Below are 24,168 nucleotides of genomic sequence, written 5' to 3'. Positions count from 1 at the left end.
TGAAAGCAAGACTAGGGGCAGCATATAGGCATACACGACTAGGGGCAGCATATAGACATACACGACTAGGGGCAGCATAAGCGCATACAAAACCAGGGCCAGCTTATAGGCACATAATACTAGGGGCAGCATAAGAGCACACAAGACCAGAGGAAGCAAATAGGCAAGCAAGACTAGGGGCAGCATATACTGTAGGCACGCAAGACTAGGGGCTGCAGAGAACATGCGAGACTAGGGGTAGCATATAGGCATGTAAGACTAGGGACATCATGCGAGCATACACTCGACCTTTGATAAACATCCCTAAAATCTATTTTGTTTAATTTGTTTGTTTATCTTTAACCTCAATAAAAGACTACATAAACTACAACATTGTAAACATTATGTTACAGGCTTAATCTGTGACCACTGTGATAGAATGCTTTGTTGCAAGGATGACTTTTAAGGGAATGGTGTTGCCACTAAAAAACAGGAATAGGCTTCCCTACTCAACAATGAAAATGACAACCTTTTTCAGATTTGAGATTGTATATTGTTTTTCAGGTGTGTACAAGAATGTTCCCCTTTCTTATTGTTGTGTTGTATTAATTCAACAATAGGAAAAGTTTTCCACAACAACCCTGGGACACACATAAACTTTCCCCTCTCTGTTAGTAACATCAACTCTGTAACAGACATGACCATGGGACTGTTAAACTGGAAGCCAGAATAAAGTAGAAAATCCAGGACATAAAAAGCCTCAATGGATTAGATCATGGCACGTGTCCCTTTGCAGGTCCCCTTGTTTGTTTAACAAAAGCCTGTTTTTTCTTGGTATTCTATTAAGGAACCTCTTTCATTAAACACAAGCTTTCTCATAGCTCTGAAGCAGAATTACAAGTCTGCTGGCTAACTATCTCCATATGATAGTGAAGATGCCATAAATATGACAGAAGGTTTGTAGCCTGCTTAGTTGCTTTAAGACTTTAAGGCCATCCGCGGACAAGCTTAATGGTACCTACACAATCATTTTTACACTGGAGAACTTGTTATTTTCTGAAGCTATGTAAACAGATGAACAGCATAAGTCAGAAGTGCAGAAATACTGTCTTTTATAAACGCAATGTACAAGTACTGTTTGTCAAGGTATAAGGCCCATTGCAGAAGGTACAGATAAAATCCCAAATAAAACCAGCCACTAATAAAACCATAAAGGCTCACACAAGTTACTAAGAGGGTTCCCTTGTGGAAGAGGCATACTCTTCTGGCCTCAGCATCTCTTTTCCTTTATTCATTTAATATGGTGCATCAGACAGTGCTGTTAAAAAATAACTCAATAACTCTGTTGTATCCATATTTTGTCCACTACCAAAATATTAGTAATGATCTTTTGGCCTAAAGAAAAAAAGGTTAAGCAAGGTTGGCTTTTTGGTATAAGGAGGACAAATGTAATCTAGCTTGCTCTATTTTGTTATCTTCTATAACAACATTATTGACCAAGTAAAGCATAGCCAGTGCTTCATTCCTCATTTTCTAGATATTCTGTATAACACAAGCTTTTACAATCACTGCACAGTAAGAAACGTGTGATAGACCATACATATACTTAGTACAATGACACACTAATAGCTGCTTCTTATATTTTCATCATCTGTGGTTTTCAAAGCAGCCGATACTAGAGTAGACTGTATAGCCTGAGGTTATAGCATAAGCCATTGTTAATACATTTACATGCTTTTTTTCTGTTTTGTCCATATAACATGATACAGTGTTGTGGCAACCAATTAGGCTTTATTTTCCTTGCTGCTTTTTTTCAATATCAAGCTTAAGATGTTTCTTCTGAAGAGGGCAGACCTCGAAAGAGAAGAATAGCTCTAGGAAGTATATTGTACTGGAAGCCAGGGCATTTAATACATTTAATGAGTTCCAGATATAGGTGGGAAGGACTTTGGGAGAAATCACAAACACACAGAATCTCTTATATAGAATATTCATATAGGAACCAATTCAAATTGTTGTTTCCTTATCTTTCGACAACTGGACAACAGGGGTTAAATGCTGCCTGATTGCTGTGGCTTACTACTGCAGAATGAATTTACAACAGCTTTTGAATTCACCCAGGGTGGACTAAAATACATCAATGATGACTTTCAGTTTTCTAAATGTGTAGTGCGGGTATCATATAAATCAACACTTTAAGATTATAAAATATGTAGCTTGCAAAAGTCCAAGATTGAGGGCAAAGGACATATTAGATTTGATCTTCCAACCCGGAAGAAAAAAAACCAGTTGTGATACAACATAAAAACAACAACCCCATGTCTTTTTAAACTAGAAAAAGGTAGTGTCCAGGCTGAAAAATTTACATAGTATCTCAAAGTCTTATAGGATATTGTGGAAGGAAAAAAAATATCCACTAACAAAAGCAAGTCTTGATAAAGGTCTAAAACAAGGAAAGAAATGTAAACTTGTCATTAATAAAGCTGTTGGAATTTTATAGCTGTCCCAGAAGTGTGCCTTTCTATAGTTGATGAGCGTAAATACATAGTTATTCAAACAGCACCCAGGCAGTGATAAACCTTTATGAAGTCAAGTGGAGTGCAAGTGGATTGTGTTGTATTATAGAGAGAGACATATATTGTGTTGTATTATAGAGAGAGACATATATTGTGTTGTATTATAGAGAGAGACATATATTGTGTTGTATTATAGAGAGAGACATATATTGTGTTGTATTAGAGAGAGAGATATTGTGTTGTATTATAGAGAGAGAGAGATATGGAAAGTGCCAAATTACAGGAAGACCTTTTCCCATTTTAAGCAAAAATTTCAAATAAATTCCTCTATTAATAATACTTGATCCTAACTAAGTTGCCCTAAATCCATTGTCAAAACAATCCTACTGGCTTTGTTTATTGTTTAAATGTTGTTTAGCAAATTTAAGGTACGGTGATTAATATTATGGAAAAAAACCCAAAAAGCCCAGGTCCCAAGCATTCTGGAATATATCCCAGCAACTCTAGCATTTGTGACAAGCAAAAAATTACAATTAATTAAATATTAATTATATTTCTGTGAGCATATACAGCCAACATGACATTTCGGTCCACATATTGACCTTATTTCAATGATATATATATATATATATATATATATATATATATATATATATATATATATATATATATATATATATATATATATATATATAATGTATATATATATATATATATATTATATACATTAGGAATAAACAGCTAGAAAAATAATAACTTGTCTCCAGTCTATGGCACGTGGCCCGTTTCTTCCTGCTGCACTAGAACTATTCCTTGGTGACTTCCCACAAATCCAGCCAATCGTAGGTGCTCCATCTGTATGCAGATGTTCCTGATTCTATCAACATTTCATATAAAACATTATCAATTTGAAAAATCCACTCTGTATTTTACAACTGCACATGCATAAAATCTATCAGGCACCGTATGCCGGTTACACTAATGAATCTTGTGATATGGAGGTTCTGCTAAGATTTATGTTCCACTTGTTGCCAGTTTATCCATTAAAATGTTTGAACCACATTATCCTGATTAGCCATTAACGCTATACTAATTGATAACTTGAGCTCTGTAATTTTGCATCCCAAAGTACCTGCAATGAAGCGAATATTCCCTGGTAAATAAGACAGCTGCTTGTATGAAATTGAAAATAGCATTTTTTTTTTTCACAAGGTTACGTTTTAACTTTTTCATGTAAAATAATAGAGATTGGTAGTACTCTGTTTTGTAAAACACAAAATTATTATTTTTTCAGCCCCCATACTTGCAATGGATTATTATTTATTTATGAGACTTTTTTTTAATCTGAAATATATGGAAATCTTTTTCTTGGAGCACAATAGAATATTGAGTTGAGAATGCTTTGTGACAGGATTCTTTCCGGGGTTGAATTAGTATGAATTGAATGCATACCTTTAAAAAAAAAACGAATCAGAAAGCTTTGAGTTTTCTCACTATTAATCCACATATCTGTGTTAGTATGTTTTCTTACAAGAGCTGGCAAGTTTGCTAAAGTGTAAGGGGCAAATTGACTAAAGGGCGAAGTGACTAACGCTGGCGAAAATCCGCCAGCGTGATGTCATTCCGGGACTTCCCCGATTTACTAATGGGCGCTGGTATAAATTCGCTAGCGATGGAGATAGACTTTAGCGCTACTTTGCACTCTAACACCAGGCAAATTTTCGCTCTGCGGATTGGGCGTAACTACGCAAATTCACTAAGATGCAGATTTTAATTAACGTTACCTCTTGCACCAGACTTGCCTTTGCCACCTCAGACCAGGCAAAGTGCAATAGAGTAGATAGGAGTTCCTCAAAAAACATCCCAAAAACGCTGGTGACTTTTCAGTTATTCAGGGTGATAGGCTGCAAAAGATCGTAGTTTTTTTTAGGGTAGCCAGCTTCCCCCCTACATTTCCTAACATACGGGACATAAACTATACACTGGACTCCTGTGTAGGGCAATATAATAACTTTATTTTATTAAGGTTCCCTGGGCTTGTGTAGTGTAATGTATTTGCTGCAACATATACGTCCATTGAAATTTAACTTCCAGCCTTATGCAAATTAGACAATGCTAGTGCAACTTTGCTTTGCTTGCCGAATTAACGCTAGCGAAACTTCACCATCATTTGGCACCCTGGACACATCTTCGCCTGGCGAAGTGTGGCGATGCCGAGTGAAGCCATCGCTGGCGAATTTCCGTGAATTTGCCCCTAAGTGTCAATGGTGCAATGTTATGATTAAATTAGCACATAATAAGTAGTGGATGGTCAATGTTCCTTTTCACAAGTAGGGTGTAATGTAAGGTATCCCAAATTCAGAACTAACTCCAAGGACCCAATCATGGCTCACTTTTATGCCTATAGCAGTGCCATTGTCTTTGGGAGGAGCCCTCTGCTTCTCAGATACCACCAGGACTTATTGCGAGAGGATGAATATGAGAGTTCTGAGCAGGCAAGGGAACTGAACGTATGTGGACGGGGGAGCACAGATGTGACACAGGCAGGGTCAATACCAGACGGGCAATGCAGTACCAAATCATATGATAGAGTGTAATAGAGGTCACAAGCCAAGGTCAAACCAAACAGCACAATGGTACAAAATTGGGATCCAAAGAATAGTCAATTACAGGCAGAGGTACAGGTGGCAGAATGGCAAGGTAAGGAACAGGCAAGGGTCAGGAACACGAATATACAAGAGAAGCGCACCCAGGAACTATAGCAATAGACCTTTACATTGGACAATGAGAATAGGACATTTACACCTTGAAATATTTTAATTTCGCACCAACCACAATGACATCACGCGGCGCACTGAAGAAAGCTGAACACTGAGCAAAAATAGATGCAGCACTTCAGGAGCGACGAAGAGGAGCAACAGGAGGTGGGCAACCCTGCAGTGAGTGTGGCGTGCGTTCCCACCACCCCACTAGACCACCAGATACTCTTACATAGGGTTTTTTTCCCCCCCTCATAGTTTTCAGGATATAAATAATTTATGAATCCTAATATTTTTGTCTAGCAACTATCACAAATTCAGTTCTTAATATTTTATTTACAAAGAAAATCTAAGGGGCTTATTTATTATGTTAGTTATTAGTATTTTTGTGGTTGAGGAAAAGTTTTAATAGCTGAACCAGATAATTAAAATTCCATAAAATCTGATGAAAATCCAACAAGGAAGAACAACACAAAATTGAATGAAAAAAATCCTTTCATATATCCTCCTTATTATCTGTTTTAGATACTATAAGCCAGAGGCATCATCCGCATGTTTTGCCCTTAGCCACCCCCAATTCTCCTCCCCTGCTGAAGGTTTAGATGTGGCTAAATCCTGAAAAATCCAGTAGACATGTCTGCTAAAGCATGACAAAATATAATGTATTCTTACTTTTAACATAGCTTGAAAAGGTTAGATCTAGATTACATTTAAAATCTGGATTTCAGCAGCAATTCTTGACACATTGGCCCCTATAAACCGCAATCATCACCTCTGATCCCTGCCAGGTAAATTCTCTTGCAAGAATGCATTCAGTTTTATCAATTCAGTTAATTGATAGAGTTAATGATAGGATTTAAATCATTTAATGTTTATCATGTCACCCTTATTATGATATTAACTTTGGCCCTTGCTTAATCAGGTGTTAAACAGAGGTATAGGTGTCACAACACTGATATATCAGGCAGAGTAGCGCTATAACAGACACAGCTGATGTATATCAGCTAATATGCTTTAATATGTTAGATTAATAATATAATTACACGTTAATATGATAATATATTAGTAATAGAATTACCCTTTCTACTTAGTTTAAAATTTCTTTTCAAAATAATGATTGTGTACTAAAAACTCCTGAGTACTGCTGCCATGACAATTTGTTCTTTTATTAACAAGCAATTCCCTTGTAATAAAGGCAAATTGTGCTCCTGCGTTCAGCCTCACCCTATTCACTCAGATCACGTTCCACAAATAGAAGCCTGGGCTTTGTTTATACCAGGCCATGTTTTTCTTTCCATTCATTATAAGCAGAAAGCTATTTGTAAAAAGGATCGTACATATGCTCATTTGAACTAATTGCTGTTAGACACCAAATTAATTAGATAATTAATTTCTATGAACATGTGGCTATTGTGTTGCTTGGGCTTTAAGCCAACATTTCTGCAGCAGCAGAAGAAATAAAAGACAAACTCACAGTTTTTTTCTTAACATTTGCACTGTTATTATTAATGCCCAGGAAAAATACTTAACCTCCTGAGTTTCAGAGGAATGCAGTGGGCAAATTTCTGGTGAAATATAATATATGGGGGTGTGTGTGTGTGTATATGTGTATATATATATATATATATATATAATTTTTTTTTATTTAATTTTTTTTAAGTCCCTTTAGTTGGAAACACCTTGTTATATTGGCATGAATCTTTGTAACCTCACTGCTATAGGGGTTTGTTTTTAACCGTTGTCATATTGCATCCTTTTTTCCCCCGACCACCATCTCGCAAATTAATAGTATTGATTTTTCTAGATTTACTGTCAACTGATGTAAAAAGTGCTCTGTATGTGTAAATGTGATGTGACATATTATCAGCCTCTCTCTTGCTCCCACGGAAGATTATGAATGTCGCCAACCAGTTTGAAGAAGATTGCTGTTATATCAGTAAATTGTCCATGTGACTTACCTTTTTCATCAAGGTTACCTGTCAGCAGAATTATCTCTTGTAACATGGACCTTCTTTGCCATAGATGACAGAGAATCACACAAAACCAAGCTGATTTCTTGTGCTCTGATTTGGTAAGGTTCCATGCTATCAGTTTGGATATACTCTATTTGAAATTAAAATTTGTGGTCCTAGAAGTGACCTCCAAGTAAGTGACCCCCAAATCTAATCACATTGGAGTTTGAGAAAATCGACAAAAATGTCAGCAGTGACTTTCAGCATCCAAACACCGAAAATATTTATTCATAGGCAAAGCAGGCTATATCAGTTGACATTGTTGCTGTCTGTTATATGTGTATTTGGTGTTATAAGACCATCATATTTTAAGCATTCTTTGAGAGAGCGATATTGATTAGCAACTTTTCACGCACTGGTCATAAATAGATCAATAACTGGCCAAACCACGTCAGTCACATGCACGCAAAATGTGATCTATGCGTTCTATATTGACGCTCTTCACTTTCACTTAAGAGAACATTTTGGAGATTACCACAACTGTTTTTTGTGATTACTTAAAGTGATTAATATTTAAGAATATTGACTTCAGATGATAGAGAGGGATGATACTTTACAGCAGAGTATATTGTAACTGAATCTTCCATGCCAAACAATTTACAGCATAAAGTGAAGAAATATGTGCTAAAAAACATTGACAAGTTATATGTGGGCCTTTTTTTTATGTATGACATTAGGCAGAAAAACATTGCAGTTTCAATAAAGACAATTCTATTGTCTTTATTTTTTGAATGACATTTTTTTTAAATTTATGGGCATAATTGTAGACTAGAAAGCACAGACATGTCCTTGTGGTAACATAATAAGTGGTGCAAACATTGCCTGATTGTTATCAGTTGCTAATAGGGATGCACCGAATCCAGGATTCAGTTCGGGATTCGGACAGGATTCAGCCTTTTTCAGTAGGATTCAGATTCGGCCGAATCCTTGTGCCTGGCAGAACTGAATCCGAATCCTAATTTGCATATGTAAATGAGGGGCAGGGAGGGAAATCTGATATGATATGATTTTTTTCAACTTTTTGCTTCCCTGCCCCTAATTTGCATATGCAAATTAGGATTTGGTTCGGTAATCGGCTGAATCTTTCATCAAGGATTCTGAGATTCGACCAAATCCCAAATAGTGAATTCAATGCATCCCTAGTTGCTAAACCTGGACAAACTATCTATTATTATATCCCCCCCCCCCCATTTATGTCATCTAGGTTGCCAGGGGACACAAGAGGGAGAGAATAGACCTGTTGTTTTGATCTTCCACAATAACCAGAAAGCATACCTCTCAAATGTTCTGTTTTCAGAGGGACAGTCCCTCTTTTGACAGCTCCCTCTTGTGTACTGGAAAGTCCCATTTTCTCTGCACTGAACAGCCAGAAAAAGAAACAATGTTTCTAACGTAATTGGCTTTTGGCAGAGAGACCAGAACAGCCACAGCTTCATATAACAGTCTTTTGTAACAATTTAGAGATAAGCAAATAAGTAATTGTAACAACAGGTCTGTTGGGAGAAGTTAGACCCGCAGCTTAAAGGGCAAAACTGTAATAACTGAAAAAACACAGAAATATGTTCAAACTTTCATAACCTGCCAAATTTTGTAAAATTAACATGGTAATTAGGGGGTGTGGCCACAAAAATGGGCATGGGCGAAATAAATTTTATAAACACTTGCCTCACTGCCTCCATATAGTGTGGGAGTCAACATTCTTTCCATTTCATGTCACTAGTGATAAGTATACCTCTGGCACCAGTGACTTGTCCAATGCTGAAAATACAAGGCAGGTATAAAAGTCAGGTATCAGAATCCAAAAAGTGCCTTTATTAATTATACACTGACTTGCAGTTATTCTGAGATCACTTTTGAGGATATTCCTACCTAGGGATATGAGAAAATGTAATGGCATGCATTTGGTGGAGTTCCGTTAGCAGCGGTAGTAAAATATTTTATTCATTTCATAGAAACAGTCCTTGATTGATGAATATTAAAGCTTTCAGGTAGAGACCCATAATGCCCTATTGCAATAATTTGCTCATGCCCTGTCTCTCTGACTGTGTGGTCCCTGCGCATTTGGCATAATCCAGATTTCATATGCTGCAAAACACAGTAGGGATTGTTTCTTTTTTTATGATTCGTCTCAGTTTCCCATGTATATAATGGAATACTTAACAGGCATGCTACTTAATGTGCACAGTTCCTGGCTACACTAAAGTTAATATAGTGGCAAGTCCCAGAGGTTTAACAGATAATAAAAAATAATGAATTCCATTCTGTTGTATTTATTTATATTAGGAAAATAATGTTTAGACTGATGAAATCATTTTTTTAACCTGTACTTTGCAAATATTGTCTCCTATTCCCCCCGCCCCCTTAACGCAGAGGGGAAAGTGAGAAGGTTGGTGTTATCAGGAACAGACTGGTCTTGCTGTGGCACACTACATTATTTGTGTCAGTATTTATAATATTTCTGCAATATGTAACCAGCTTACCGGCATTAAAATGCTTCTTGAGGCACATTCATCAAGGGTCAAATTTCGAATTCATGTGAGTTTTTTTTAAAATGCCCTTAAATTTTATTAAATTCGAAATTCGGGGAAATTAATTAAAAAAGTGAATTTCTAAAATTTGAAAAACAAATTGAAATGACCAACTCGAGTCGAATTCGATTAGAATTCTATCATACTCGATTTGAGTTTTTTTTTCCAGAATGCTGTCAGGAAGGATACAAACAGCTCCTAATTGATCCCTGGGCCTCTCCTATTGAGTTATACACTAATTCGACAGGTTTTCGGTGGCGAATAGTCAAATTAAGTTAACTTAAAGTAACAGTAACACCAAAATATGATTGTATTTTGAAGTAATGAAAATATAATTTACTGTAGTGCTGCATTTGTACAACTGGTTTGTTTGCTTCAGATACTCTTCTATAGTTTATACAAACAAGCTGCTGTGTAGCCATGAGGGCAGCCATTCAAAGCCGAAAAAGGGAGAAATGGCACAGGAAATACATCAGATAACAGGCTTTGTAGTATACAATAGGATTCTTCAGAATGTATCTATTATCTATTGTGTGTCCTATGCTTGAATGGCTGCCCCCATGGCTACACAGTAGCTTGTTTATATAAACTATAGTAGTGTTTCTGAAGCAAACACACCAGTGTAGTGCAGGACAACAGTACATTATTTTGTAATTCCATTAAAACACTTTAATTTTTTTGGTGTTATTATTCTAAAATGTTGGTCCACTTCACTTTCACGTGTCACCATAAATAGATAATTTTCTTTCCTTCAAGGATAGCCCCTATCGGTCTATACTGGTTTTAAAATGTGACACACGAATGCACCCATAGGGACATCCTTGGTAACTTAGAGGTTCCCTGCCTGTCTTGAGTAGAACTACCACTCTCAGCAGTCTCTAATAGTCCTGCCTGAAAATGTGGTTCATATGTCAGCCATGTTGTAAATGCAATATGGACATTCATAGCTATACTATTGGAGCTTGGTCACCCAAAGAAGAGGTGCCTAGCTATAGCGCACATTACACTTTCAATGTAAGTTTCTAAATGGTCTTTTTATTTTTTTTGTGGGGTGAATGTTTACAATGGCAATATCATAATTAGATTTTAAGAAGTAGTAGTTGAGCCCCATGCAAAATGATTTTAGCATATGATTGGAATTGCTCACAAGTCTTGGCCACTCTGGGTTCCCTATATACCTGGGCTCTTTCTTTTTTTAGCTCTCCCCATATTGCTTTCAGCTTTTCTGGTACATCATACATTGTATATTTCTTATTTTCTAACATTTCATATTCTTACCCTTTCCAAACATGCACATTTATGGCATAATATGTATCTGATTCCTCCAAGCAATTCCAATTATCTACCTTGACCCTGCCATATTGCATTTAGACTTGCCCAACTAAATTTTACACTTTTTGCCTCTGCAAATCTGAACTGTCTGGACTGTACAAGGCCATTTAGTGTAAGATACATTTATTAAGCCATTAAAGGGCACCTATCAGTAGAAAATAGTTTCTCCCATAGGAGGTATAGGATAATAGAATCAGCACTTCAGTTGTGGAAGACAATACCATTCTATGCAAAAAATATGCTTAGTGAGCACTAGTGGCCATATGAGAATGCAAACATGGGGGGATACAATTTTCCAAAAGGTGCCCTTTCCTTTCCATTGATCATAAAATCAACTGCAGTGCCTAATAAGTACCTGTGTGTCAGAACTGTAGATTTTACATTATCTTCTATGGGGAATATTTATTTTAAGTGTGGAACCAAAGCACAGATCTCTAGAATAAAACTATGCAGCTTTTCATTTTAAAGGAGAAGGAAAGGTTAACACTAAGTAAGCCTTATCAGAAAGATTCATCTAAATATACCAATAGACCCCCAAAGTAGTGCTGCTCTGAGTTCCCTGTCAAAAGAAACACTGCATTTCTTTCCTTCTATTGTGTACACATGGGCTTCTGTATCAGACTTCCTGCCTTCAGCTTAAACCTCATTGCCCTGGGCAAGAGCATGCTCAGTTTGCTCCTCTCCCCCCCCCCCTTTCTCTGCTGTAATCTGAGCCGAGAGCAGGGAGAGACTCAGGCAGGAAGTGATGTCAGACCACGTTAATACTGCAGCTCCTAAATAAACAAAGAGTTTCTAGAGCTTTTTACTCAGGTATGGTAAAACATTCTACAGAATAAATATAGCATTCTAGCTTGCACTATTGCAGCTAATCTATTGGCAATAAAATGCCTCTGTAGCTTTCCTTCTCCTTTAAGGACATATTTATCAGTTGTGAAAGAGACAATTCGCCTTTTAATAAATTCACCTCTAAAAATGCTATAGAAATAAATAAAGTGGGGCAAAATTTTTTTGAACACGTACCCGACCCGTACCTGCAACCTGCAATCCGCAACCCGGACCCGCAACCGCATTCTTACCCTCTTGAACCCGCTAACTAACCCGCAAGTACCTTATCCGCAACCCACTGACCATCAAGAATCAGGAAGTGCTGCCATTGTAAACCGGAAGTGACATCATCGGAAGTAGAGTAAAAATTGATATTCAGAAGACCCATGGCCCGACCCGCAAATCCTCAGAACCGCCGACCCGGGTCCATACCCGTACCCGGAACTTCTACCCACAACCCGCAGGGTACTTCAGGTTTTTGCGGGTACCCGACCCGCTGCAGTAATCTGTGGTGTTCTCTAGTTTCATCCTTTGATAAACTCCAGATGCCCCATTCTTTTGTTTATTGGTAAGATGTGGAAAGAACACCCTGCAACCTTATGATTTCTTTAATAGCAATAACTAGTGATTTAGATAATGACTACTGAAGGGTGACAGAATAAAATGCAGCTCGATAAAATGTACATTAATAACAATAACAAATACAACAATAATTTCTTTACAATAAAATGATTAACTAAACTTTGAAATGTAAGATTGCTGTTAATGATGTTTTATGCTTTAGGATATTATGGCCTGGGGTTGATCCTTGGATGAACTATTATGTAGAATCTCTCTCTATTCTGCTTTTAATTTAACGTAATGATAATACTGAAAGTTAATGTTGGGTACCGTAAGAAACCATCACAAATTTTTGATGTGTTCATCTATTTCAATATGGGGCTACTGTCCTGACTACACACAGTAAGCCCTCCTTCTCTACTACTGTGACTGGCATGGGGTCAAACTAGACCGCAGTCAGCCTTATTAGCAGGAAACATAAATTGAACACACACCTGTACATTGCAGCCTGTTCTCTCTGTGGGGGCTACAACTAATATATACATTTACTCTTGTATGGTAACCCACAGCTCTGGCACCTGATGCTCACACTTAACCATAAGAATGATCTGTGACTCTTTTGGATATTTTTTGGAAGGGATGTGCTTGCTCTACAAAGAACTTTTGCCTTTTAAAAGCGCAAAGAGCATAGGCATCATTTCAGGAAATAATGTGAGCCACGTATCTGTTTGCATTGTGTGGTATGATGCAATAACTTTTTATTTTTTCGAGATTTATCCCTGCAAAGAGACAGATAAAGAAGTGCTCTTCCCCGGTACATTAATTTTATTTCTCGAGTACAGCATGTTACATTTTCACGGTGCAGTTGTCAAGAAAACAATTTAAATATATAAATGAACACTTTGCATGATATTATGAGAGCTCCTAATTTTATGGAACGCACTTGTATGGATTATCACACCCTCCCAATACTGAGAGCTTTTTGTGCTCTGTTTAAAGATCTGCTTTGTAAGTACTGTTTAAAGTGCTTTTGTTTATTATTGGATGAGGGCAGAGGACCTTGGGGATGTTCAGATTTATGCTCAGTAAATAAAAATAAAAAAAGCTGATAATAAAGTACTAGTGGAGTATTCTGCCAGATTTTTAGTTAAGTGTAAAAACATACTGAATTATTGAATGATACACACAGTAAAGGATGATCTTGGTATCTCTGTGAAGGTTTGATCTAATATTGACATTAAAATTATACATAGTCATCAGTTCATTCATTTAATGATATAGAATGGCTATTTGCTGCCCAATTGTTTTATTGATTTAATTGTAAACATATATATATATATATATATATATATATATATATATATATATATATATATATATATATATATATATATATATATATATATATATATGGTATTATTGTCATTATTATTATTTTATTAATATTTCTATTTACATCAACACCATTGGTAAAATGTATAAACTTAGAGGCAGGGCAAATCAGTTCTGGTGCAAAGTAATTTCTCTATATGTATAAAAAGCATATTATAGATATCAGTGGAAGTTATATACACACATAGAATAATGCCTCTGAACCAGAATCGGTCCTTGTCTATTTTTATACCTTTCTCCTAACACATTTAAGTGGACATAAGTAATCTCACATGCATACTTGTATGTTTATGTCCAACTGTGGAATGACTAAAGTACATTTTCATTATTTTGCAACTAGTAGTACAACAGTTTTAGTGTAAATACTACTAACATTCTTTAGAGTCAAAAGCTATTTTAGTGTATTTGAGAGATCCCACTGGTTGCATCATACACACATAAAAACAGTATTGTGAATATGCCCTTGTAGTCGCTCACATTGTTGTCCCTTATATTGAACAACTGACAACTCAACTAGTAATGATTTGAATGATTATAGTTGCGACTGTTTTAAGGTAGATTTTGGCTTTTTTTTATACAGCAATTTAATTACGATAGCTCTATTAGGGTATCTTCATTTATTGGACTGGTATGCTGCATTGCAAAACAGTGGAAGTTAGAAACCTTCATAAGTAGTGATGGGCGATTAAATTCACCTGTCAGAAATTCGCTGCAAATGTCCATATTTCGCCGCCGGTGAATAAATCCGTGAATCTCCCGAAAATTTGCAAGCGTCAAAAATTTCTGGACACGAGTTTGAAAAGTCGCTCACATCAAAATCGACGCACGTCAATACTATTCGGACACCCATTGACTTTAATGCCAGTGTCAAAATTGACGCTAACGACTTTTCAGATTTTGAATTTTCCGCCGTTTCATGAATTTGCAAGAAATTCGTGAGTTTTTCGGCGAAGCAAAACTGGAGAAATTCACCCATCACAATTCATAAGCTTTAATGGGATGCTTTCTTTTATACAAGTTGCCTTCTACATAAAAAAATTTGCCATTTTAAGCATACTGCCAATATACAAAAATTGGCTGGTTAAGATACATTAAACCCCAAATTTGCATGGCTGCCTGATGGTCCTTGTAGTGTTAGGTTTGATTCCAGCAAGAGCACTGTCTGTCTCCAAGGAGTATGTTCTTCCCATGTTTGCATGGGTTGGCTTTGGGTACTGGTCCCACAAAAGGAGTTTTTATGTTCTCCCTGTGTCTGCATTGGTTTCCTCTGGGTAGTATGGCTTCCTCTCACACTTCAAAAACATACAGGCAGGTTAATTGGCTCCTGATTTAACTGGCCCTTGGCCTTGTGATAGGGACCTTAGATTATAAACATCACTGGGGCAGGGACTGATGGGAATGATGTATATAAAGATCGCCAACCCAAATATCCTTTAGTTTATGTTACCTACGTCAACACAAGATAAAACAAGATAAACAGTGTTACACCTTTGAGGAATACCTCGGGGAAAAAAAATGAATTGCTCCCACTCGTGTATACATGCACATTGACCGTTTAGTATAACTATATGGCAGACTTTAGTACTTAATATAACAGCTAATGAATTGCTTTAAGCATAATAAAGCCCATAGCAAGGTGCCCTGAGCCAGAGACTTCTTCCACTTACGGCTTTTAAATAAAAAGCAAAAATAAAATAAAATAAAAGTATGTATAGTAACTGTCACAAAATATACAGTTTATACAGTGAAAATTTTTCCTCTTAATCATGAATGCTACTGGTTAAACCACCGCCCTGCAAAGGCTGCCTTACATCCCGTGCTTTTGATCAGCCACACGTTCTGCTTTTCTGTGATACATATTAACAGTTTGTTCCGTAGCTCCCCAATTTAACATGTTATAAATTTTAAGCATGTGTCCTTTTGTGCGTAGTTCTTGCAAGGTATTTTTCTCTCTTTTAAATTCAGATATTTCCAGCTATGTTTATTCCCATCGTCAGCATACTTTATCATATCAAAGCATTTGAAGACAGTGTAGACCAACTGAGTTATGTTTGGGTCATGTTTTGCGGTGTGCCCTTTAATACTGTAGCTTTAGAAATGCAATTTTCAGCCTCTGCTTATTACAATATGATAAAGTATTCCTGGTCTATGTCCAGCTCCACTAATCTCCAGACTACACTTCATGAATTAGGCATGAAGATTTTAGTCAATGTGCTTTCAAAGTCCAATGTTTAGGGAATCATGGATTTTCTACGAGCTGAGTTAGAAATCTATAGTAGGAGGAGCTCATTTTCAAACATCTCTGAAAGAAATTACCTTTTCTGGCATACAGAATAGAACAACATCTTTATCATATCTAGTAGTCATTAGAGGAATGGGGAAAATAAATGGCTTTTTTTATTTGTAAATCGTGCCTTGAAAGCCTAGTGTACATATTCACACGCAGCATAACAAAGAGTTTATAATGAATGAGTTTAGAATTAAAAGTGTTGCTGGAATTAGGAGTAAATGCAATATATTTGTCTTTATTTTCTCTGGATAATTAAGCTTTCTTTTAACTTTTATGCAGGCACCTGAGTCCTGAAATGTCTGAGGATGAGGCACACCTTGCGCAACTTTCTGTTCCTTCACAGCTATATTTCCCATCTTCAGCAAGGTCCTCTGCAGATAGTTACAATTCATAATGAATGCTTGTATAACTGCACCATATAATTAGGAGCATTTTTTAAGTAGGGATGCACCAAATCCAGTATTCAGTTTGGGATGTGACCTTTTTCAGCAGGATTTGGCCCAATCCTTCTGCTCGGTCGAACCGAGTCCTAATTTGCATATGCAAATTAGGGGCGGGGAGGGAAATCGCATGACTTTTTGCCACAAAACAAGGAAGTAAAAAATGCTTTCCCCTTCCCACCCCAAATTTGCATATGCAAATTCGGATTTGGTTTGGCATTCGTCCGAATCTTTTGTAAAGGATTCGGGGGGTTCGGACAAATCCAAAATAGTGCTTTTGGTGCATCTCTAGTTTTAAGAGACTTGTGGTAATTAATATAAAACATATCAACATTAATTATGGGTGCCAAGCCCCATCTCAACCACAACTCTTTCTCAGGTTGGCAAATTAATCATCATCTGTCATTTGCTTGCCACTGACTATAGGGTAATAGATGGGATTATAAGCAACTTCAAGCATTCTCCAGTGGCTGGAATCATACTTCAACATGCAGAAAATCATTTTAAGACTTTTCACAGCATAAGTAAAGATGTAATGAGGCTATCTGCCCCTGCCCATACTGGAGTCCTGCAGCGGGTCGGGTACCCACGTGTACCTGCGGGTTACCCGCAAAAACCTGTGGTACCCAGCAGGCTGCGGGTAGAAGTTCCGGGTATGGACGCGGGTCTGCAGCGGGTCGGGTACCCACGTGTACCTGCGGGTTACCCGCAAAAACCTGTGGTACCCAGCAGGCTGCGGGTAGAAGTTCCGGGTATGGACGCGGGTCGCCAGTTCTGATGGTTTGTGGGTCGCAGGTCTTCTCAATAGCGATTTTTACTCCTTTTTTCTGATCACGCCTATTTCCGATGATGTCATTTCCTGTATACAATGACAGCACTTCCTGATTCGTGATGTTCATCGGTTTGCGGGTCCGGGTTGCAGATAAGGTACTTGCGGGTCGTGTCGGGTAGCGGGTCCAAGCAGGTAAGAATGCGGTTGCGGGTTGCAGGTACGGGTCGGGTACGAGTTCCAAAAAATGGACCCGCACAGGACTCTAGCCCACACCCAGCAGATAGGTTGCACTGTTGTTTTAACTAATGCTTAAATGGAGAATGACTGGGGGCCTAGGGGGCCCATGAGTTGTTAAAATGTGATTTGTGGTTGGTTTATGGGGTGCAGCTTGGCTGGATCATGTGTGGGGTTTTTGTAGACCGCACTTGGTATTTAGTACAATGGACATGGCTAGGTGGTTCAGGGGTGTACCCTTGCATCTGAGGGATATTTTTGGGGTCTCATTCTACTTGTTTACAGGGCATTATGACCAGGGTCCCAGGTGACCCATTGGTTTATAATTGGGAGAGGGAGGACCATGCAAAACTTAGTAAAGTGGGGCCCTACGATTCCTTATTCAGACGACCCTGTGTCTAACAATCATATTTAAACAATGTTCAATCCAAAGTTTTGCTTCAGCACTCTGTTTCTTCTTTCCAACAAGGTGAAAACATTATTGCACCCTTCTTCAGGAGGGGAATCAGCAACAGATTTTCGTATGTTAAGGATACATTGTATTCTTGACTTCAATGATTCATGAGGTGATCATGTTTGTAAATGCCGGTAAGTCTTAAAACAGAGAAAGCAATGAGCTGTGTTCCACTTAAAAGTAAAGGTAACCTGCCACCGCTCATCACATTAATCTTACTACCTTAACCTGAGTAATTAATCTGCTCCCCTCTAGAGACACAGCTTTGTTCTCAGCAATCCACTCTTAACTTTTGTGCACTTTAATCACCAGCAATAAAGATGGTTGGCTTCTCCCAGCAAGCTTTGCTGTTCAAGGATTCAAGCCACAATCCATTTGTCTGTTTTGCACTGTTTTATTTTTCAAATATATCTATATTACATGTAAACACTTTTAAAGGGCATGCTTCCATTTATATGTGCTTGCTATCATATAAGTATTCTTGAAAAACACTTTTTCAGGTGTAAAAGGACTAAATCATATCTCACTGCTTTCTGCATAGTAGATCCCATACCTTATTTTTTAAAAGCATATTGTAATGGTTTGCTATAGCATTGTTTGGTGCTTCTAAAAACATTATATGGCTTAATGGAATTATTATTATTAAGTATGAAAAAATAATTAAAGGGCACATGTTATAGTAAAATTGTTTCCCATATTGTAGTTGCGGGCTAATGGATTTGGGACAGAAAATGTTCCTAGCAGTTGGTATACCTCCCACAGGGAGGAATTCTGGGAGAGGGCGGCCATGTTTGGTCAGACGCGGGTGCATAATGATCGTGTCTCGTGTGTAACATCAAATACATTTTCATAATGAGTGAGTTGGGACACTGCCCAATTATTTGCATGCTGAAGGCATATTTATCAAAATTCAAATTTGATATTTTTTTCCAAATTATTTAAAAATTTTACCGAACTTGAATGTTTTCTAAATCATTAAAAGTTTAAACTAAAAAACTTGATTGAATAAAAAAGAACTTAGTATAGTGTTTTACTGGCTCAGATAGTGTAGTTTCCCTTTACCAAACTATAAACATACACATCCGGTGGGGGAAAAATTTGACCATGACGTGCCCTTTAAAGGGTTTGTGGGTCCCTTTTTGTTAGGTCCAATTTGCAATATGGCCACTTATGTTGACAGCTTAATGCAGCTTTTATGTTTCTTGAACCTGAGGAGTAAAAAAGGTGAGTATCTGTCCCCTGAAATGCTGGTGCTGCCCCTTCCATTTACTCAATTTGTTAATTGCCTTCCCCTTAATCAGACTAATTCAGACTTATGTAACCCCATGGGGGTTCTGAGCAGGCTCAAATGACAATCTCAAATTAAAGGACAACATTTTTTGCCTTCCAAGTAAGTACACAAGCTAGTATTATTTCCCCATAATATTAACAAAACAGCAAAAAGATTATTTTCTTCTTACATGGGCCAGTAAATTGCAATTTTGGTCAAGAGACAGCAGCCAGCATCAGCCCTTGTATTGGCAGCTCACATTTGAAGAAGTGCTCTAAACAGAGCAATGGCAAAGCTGTTTTATGAAACATAAAGTAAACTTTTAAACTCAAAGTTTGTGTTATAGAGCTAACATCTGTCTCTGTATGTCTGTCCATCTGTCATTGATACTTACCCCGGCTTATTTACAGACATTGGATACATTTACCCCAGTGTAAAAAAAACATTTCACAATTTGTCTACTGCAAACTAGAAAATAAAAGCAAATCCTTGATTGATTTCTTTGGGCTACTGGCCTTAGTCCTAATATTTATACATGGAACAATGTGGTTCCCTTTATGAGGGTTAGTAAATGTCCCCCACTGCTTCTATGGATATTTTTACATTTCTTATCTATAAGGAAAAAAAAAGTCTGCCTCTTGTCTGGACATCATTCACTTTTAAAATGAGTAAGACATTCCTATGACCATAATATACACTGTTACGTACCATCATGCCACAAACTCGCCACAAACTCGACCCAAAGGCTGTGGTATAAAATCCCATGCGTAAGGCATTCAGCATTGAGTCGTACCAATTTAAGGATAAAACCGCTTAAGCAGAAACAGAGCATTTATTGTGCAATGAAATATATCGCTCTATAAACCATGTAAATTTACTATGCTGTTAAAAAGATTTAAAATACATGTTTGCTGAACATTTGTAACATGAAACTCATTTGGAAAATGCATTTAGTTTTTAGACAGACATTCAGACAGATTCGTTGCTACTGCTTTGTTGAAATTACTTTGCAGGGAAACTTGTTTAAAATAAAATGTATATTTTGCTGAGCTTCTATCTATTTTGCACTAAGAGTTGTCTTAAAAAAGAAGAAAAATAAGGTATTTTTAAATAACAATATAACTTTCTTGCTCTTATACTTGTGCAGCTTACACAGCATACTACAGAGCTCAGAATCAAAGTTCCCTAAACCCCCCACACACACTTTCGGGTGACTTTTATCAGAGATTATTTGCCTGCCTGTATACTTTTGGAATGTGGGAAACCCTAACACCTGTGGCACACCCACATATACATAAGGTGTATATAACAAATCCAGTTGTCCAGTAGTGATGTGCAGGTCAGGAAAAATTTGTCCCTAATCAGCAAAACCTTGACCCGCAAAATGTTGCCATTGTAGGACCCACATTAAACCCGTACCTGCACCTTCTCATTGTGTACACTACCTCAGTGTGCTCCTCTGGTTCTAAGACAGGGAATCTTTGAAAGTAATGGTTGGTAGGGATGTAGCGAACTGTTCGCCCGAACTTCGACTGTTCGTGTCCGCCGAATGTTCGCGAACGTTTGGGAACGTTCGCATTTTGAGTTCGCGTTCGATCGTTCGACCATTCGACCATTCGAATTCCTTCGACCGCTAAAAATCGAACGATTTCCATTTGTTCGAACGATTGTAAGCATTCGATCGAATGGCTTCGATCGTTCGATTCGAATGAAAATCCTTCGATCGAACGATTAAAATCCTTCGATTGTTCGAATCGAACGATTTTAGCGGGTGTTCGAAGTTCGCGAACTGTTCGCGAACGTTCGCATTTTTTGCCGGTGTTCGCGAACACCAAATCGGCAGTTCGCTACATCCCTAATGGTTGGCTAAATTTCAACCAGAAACTTCGCAACCATTGTTCGACCCACAGGTTTCAGGTCAAACCGCACATCATTGTTCACGTTTTAACACAGCCAGAACCTGAGCTATGCAAATTATGCAGATTTTAGGTTGTGTGTTGGAAAAGTCAATGCAACATTGTAGAAATTGACACGCTGATAAGCTCAAGTGGAACCAGAAGAAGAAGCACACCTCCTTGTTCAACCTTGTACAGAATTCCCCTCACTATAAACCCACTAGAATGTAATGCTTTTATTTTCTGTATCCTTTTATGAGACATTTTCAGCATCAAAAACAAAATATGAATTCATGCTTATACCTAAGTATTCTTTGGGTGTATTTGATTCTTGAGAGACCAAGATGTCCAAAATGGCTTAGGAACAGCAGTGGGAAGAACGAACAATTGAGCTGTTGGAAGTAATTTAGTTGAATCTCTTTCCAACACTTGCCTTGTTTTTCTGTAAGAGTGAATGTAGTTAGTTTTCCTTTAGGGGTTTGGATTGTTTTCTCCTTAATAACATACAGTTGAGCTCCTGTGGTTTTATTGGAATCCTTTAGAGTTTTGGGAAAATAGCATTCTCAGTTCCACATCATATAAGGAAAATGTTGACAGTATTGTTCTTATTTGGGAAAGTGGCCCTGTGTCTTTCCTTCTATATTTTTGGAACTCACAGAAACCTATGGTTGCCACACATACAATCAGTAATTGCTTTCTTCCCCAAATATTAATACCTACATTGCCCTTGTATTTTCAATATTATGTTTTATTGTTATGACGGTAAAGGGGAAGTTACCCCATGTTAAATGAAGGCAGTAATATTTTAGTTTAAGTTTTTGTGTAGCTGCCCTTCATTCTGAAAACTATCTTGGGTCCCAAGGGTAGAAGAAGAAGGCAAATAATTCAAAAACTATTCTTTAAAAAAGGTGATGATCAACTGAAAAGTTGCTAAGAAGTGGACATTTTATAACATATTAAAACTAAAACGTTGTAAAAGTTAACTCAATGGAGAACTACCCCTTTAATGTATTTTTTTAATGCCAGTATAACCGTATACTTAAATGGATATGTTATACATAGATATGGATATGTGTAATAAATCATTTGTAATCCAAATGATTATTTTTTAAATTAAAATATCCATTCCATGTATTGCCTTCCCCACCTCTATGCCCTAGACACAGCAATAAGATTTCACTTATTTCTGCACTTCCTAGTGCCCTTCTCACATGCCCCCAGTCTCCTCACTGTCTATAGCTCAGCCTGTGTATGCACAGGGGCATCAGGTCCCACCTCTAAAGATTGTACATTAAATCTTGAGATGATGCAAAGCTTGCATTGATAACAGTGTCCACAAAATGGTTCTGGATTACAAAAGAATGAAGGAAACAAGATTTAATAGTGTAAGTCACATTTATTTTGCTTGACTTAAGATAATTAAATATGATTTGGATTTATTTATTTGGGTGCCAGATCCACATTATGCCAGTAGCTATAAAAAATATATTAATGAATTTTCTATGTTCTTTTACTTGACCAACAAATTGGGTAGGGTTTTTTGGTAACTAAAGGCAAAATCCAGACAATTATAAAGTTTTCTCATTTAAATATTCCATGAATTTCATGTATCTGTCAAATAGTTTGAAACCTAAAATTGAAACCTTGCTCTGATGAACTCCATTTTATTAGAAACCCTGTATTTTCCAGCAATCTTATTGTTGACATAAAGATTTCTTTGAGGTGGAGGCTTTTTGGCTCACACTCATTAATCTTATGGTTGTCAGCGTAGTAGTTTGCTACTGGTCAGGTCAGGTCAAATACATTGTGAAACCCTATGGTTCAGTTAACATTACAACTTTAATGCTGGATTGAAGTGAGCATATAGGTCATGTTTGCAAAGAGTACATTTCTGTACACTTTTTTCTGTAAAAGGAGTACAATTTTCACTTTTTTTCCCTTAACTGTCTCAGAACTGGGAATGGTATTATTTGTTTTGTTAAACTATATCTTTAAAATTAAATTTAAACAAAAAAAAATGATTTTTACATTTTATTTACCTCAAAACCAACCCCATGCTGTATAAACAATTTTGTCTTCTGTATCCTTATTTACTCTCAACAGTGCACACCACCATTGTGTTACTGTATATACAAACATTGGTAGACTTCATCAACAAGCATTTTTGTAGACCTTTTTGTAAATAATTAGTATAGTTTGTTAATGTTTATTCAGGTCTGTATTTGTGGAGAAGCCACCAAGACCCGGGCCTAGGGTGGCAGGGTTTTAGGGTGCAGCATGCTGCAAAACCACACCTATATTGGTTCAGAAACACTGGGGATGCACAAGAGATAAGATTTTTTAAATTTCCCTTGCACCAATCCCCATTGCTCTGGTCCCAATGATGAAAATTTGAGCCAATAAAATGGAGGGGAAGGGGCGATAAATGACAGCAGGCCTAGGGACACCAACTATGTAAATCCGGCCCAGTGTTTATCTCTGAATACAGTGTATATTCATAGGATAAGGGAGGCATAGAAACCCTACAAATGTGTGAAAGCAAATATGGATCTTGACAATTCAGGGACCTCATATCAAAATCGTGCCTAGCCTCTCAGTGCAGATTCTAGTTAGGTGTACTTGTAATCAGCATGAGGATCACATAGCAACATAATTTAAATATAAATTGCCAAATGATGGGATTAATTACCTTTTGTGTTTTTTTGGGGGACAACTTTATCAACTCAAACTGTACCTGAATCATAAAACGTTATGTGGAATTGATTGCTGGACACTGGGCAAGTCATCTGTAGAAGAATAGGGTAGGCTGTCTTTCAACATCCATGGCAAGATATTTCGGACACCGTCCAAACCAAGAAGGTGAACAGCAGGCTTCACTTTGTATAGGAAGAGGAGATCACCTTGCTTTG

Source organism: Xenopus laevis, chromosome 4L (genome assembly GCF_017654675.1).
Source record: "Xenopus laevis strain J_2021 chromosome 4L, Xenopus_laevis_v10.1, whole genome shotgun sequence".
NCBI classification, from domain to species: Eukaryota; Metazoa; Chordata; class Amphibia; order Anura; family Pipidae; genus Xenopus; species Xenopus laevis.
Note: the sequence above shows the minus strand (reverse complement) of the source record.